The sequence below is a fragment of the Palaemon carinicauda genome, chromosome 40 (genome assembly GCF_036898095.1).
Source record: "Palaemon carinicauda isolate YSFRI2023 chromosome 40, ASM3689809v2, whole genome shotgun sequence".
Lineage (NCBI taxonomy): Eukaryota > Metazoa > Arthropoda > Malacostraca > Decapoda > Palaemonidae > Palaemon > Palaemon carinicauda.
In genome coordinates, this window is record NC_090764.1 from 66,161,559 (window position 1) to 66,164,058 (window position 2,500).

A 2,500-nucleotide genomic window follows, 5' to 3' on the forward strand; every position below is an offset into this window, starting at 1 on the left:
AGTGAACAGTAACACTTAGGTAAACGAGTTCAAGAATAAGTTAGACAAGATCATAAGGACTCTCTAAACGGTCAAACCAAATCCCTCTACCACAGAGTAAATGGAGTCTCCGAGGATGGACTAAAAAGTCTTTTGAGACACGCAAAATCCTTGTAACTCCTTCTCTCTCTCTCTCTCTCTCTCTCTCTCTCTCTCTCTCTCTCTCTCTCTCTCTCTCTCTCTGTCAGTGTACAGTATGTCTACAATGACGTCATCGTCTGTTTAGTATGCATAGGAAATGGGAGTGGATGCTTGATCCTAACTGACACCTCAAAATGGCAATCATCGTCAGTTCTCCTTCTCCGTTCAGTGTCTTCCGGGAAATACTCTTCTTTTTTCTTTTTTTTTTTTTGGCTCTCTTGACATTTACAAATATTCGCAGCAGAGATTATGGGTTTACCCAAAATTTTGAAGCATTAAATTTCTCTTATTGACTAAAATCGCAAGGTTTATCAATAATTATTGGGTGATAAACCTTAGTTTCAACCAACAGAAAATATAACTTGATAAATTTACCATCCATCAGTGGAATATCAACAATAAATGTAATAAAGAAATGAAATGTGGTGGTTCGATCATTATCATTATATAATTGACAAATTTCAAATTGGTATAAATAGGATACCGCTTCTGAAATAAACACTGACTTATGTTTCCCTTGGGGATGAAAACACAGAAACATTAAAATTTAGATTGTAATATAATTATTTTTCAATCTCATTGTAAATTACATCATGTACTGTACCCTATAGAGGCTTAAAGGCCGTTTGTGGATGGCAGAGGCAAGGGGCAGTGATATTGCCCTAGCAAGTGGACAATGCCCTAGAGATTCACCATATATATATATATATATATATATATATATATATATATATATATATATATATATATATATATATATATATATATATATATATATATATATACATGTGTGTGTGTGATTAGCGCCCAAGTCCCCTGTGACGGGCAGAGAGAATGGTTGTGACTCAAAAGCAGGATGAAAGCAACTGAGTGAGTTTATTGTAGAACACTCTCCTTTATATACAAAATCTCAAGCAACAAGAATTTTCATGTTCAAAAGTCGACACTGTTACCGATGAGAAAACAGACATGTTATTTCAGGTTCTTTTTAGTGCGAGGGGAGAGCGAAGATACAAGCACAAAATGAAGTATGTACGATCGTGTGACACACGGTTGGTACACCCCTCTCCACACAAGCTACGACCAGGAAGGGCCAGGCAATAGCTAGTGAGGACTTAGCAGATAGACCTATAGGCTCCCCGAAACCAGCCATCCTTAACTCATAAGGATATTGAGGATGCAGACACCAAAGAAACTAACGAGTTTGAGCGTGACTTAACTCGAGCCCCAGTCTGGCGATCACCAGTCAGGAACGTTTCCAATAGGCCACAACAATCTTAAGTGTGAAATTGTACCACTGGGGGTACACATGTACCATAGGTTTTGAACCGCTGGTCCAAAAAGACGCTCCTAGTAATCCAGACTTAATGGAGTTTTATTTAACGTCTATAGTAATATACATCCCGGTTTATTTGCAAAAGAAAAGTTTGTTCTTAGAATCGAAAAGTCAACCATGTTTGATCAGACCTACACATTTGGCCTATTGTCTAACGGACATCTTATGAATTATCTTATAATATCTAATGACTTACCTTGAGCCTAATTATATTTTCAAGACGTAATTCTCTTCCGGCTAATGATGTTGGAATGCTCTTTTGGAAAGCTATAGCAGGAATTTTTAAAATACTAGTCATCCGAGATATAATTTCTTTTCGCACCTAGAAGTCACTTGCATCTAAGCATTGGATGAAGAAGTTTCAAACACAAAGAAAGGCTTACAGACCTAAAGGTCATAAAATTCTATAGGCCTAGCTTCCACCTTCAGTCGACGAGTATTTTGAAATCTAGAATTAGCTGCATGAATGCTGCTGCTTTTTTTTTTTTTTTTTTTTTTTTTTAAGTAACCACAAAACCTAAGATTGATTATACGTACAGGGGCACCTATAAGCTTTGAAAAGATTATATTTTAGGTTAAATGATATCTTTAAAGGCATAGGTTACTTTTAATGAATTTTGTTTCGTTATGATAATGATTTGTTCATAGAATTTATTAATGTGAATGTATGCGTTATCCATTTCCTATCCTTCAGACTACTGCCAATTCAAGACTGGCATTCAATCTTTAACAGTAACTTAGATTAGACGCTAGAGTGTCCTGATTCATGCAATTATCTTCAATATCAAATGACAGTTGTGCTTTTTCTATATTTCAGACAGCTCTATCAAGTCTTCAGAACAGGAAGGTATTACTTAAGGTAAGTCTACATTTTCGTTTTATTTTTTTTCCAATGAAAAATGCAACAGTCTGAATGGAAAGGTGAAATCGCACCTTTCCCCATCATTTTGACTAAAGTTTTGGTTTAATTCTCTCTATCCATTG

The 2,500-nt window shown here is 35.7% G+C and overlaps 2 protein-coding genes across 2 annotated transcripts in view; one reads left to right on the top strand and one right to left on the bottom strand.

Moving 5' to 3' along the window:
- LOC137631835 (facilitated trehalose transporter Tret1-like) overlaps positions 1–2,500 on the top strand; it is a 495,928-nt gene that overhangs the window by 263,597 nt on the left and 229,831 nt on the right. Inside the window, exon 3 of the mRNA XM_068363841.1 lies at positions 2,334–2,375. The gene's annotated coding sequence lies outside the window, so the exon portion shown is untranslated. The remainder of the gene's footprint in view (positions 1–2,333; positions 2,376–2,500) is intronic.
- LOC137631836 (prohormone-1-like) overlaps positions 1–2,500 on the bottom strand; it is a 246,324-nt gene that overhangs the window by 127,076 nt on the left and 116,748 nt on the right. The window lies entirely within an intron of this gene.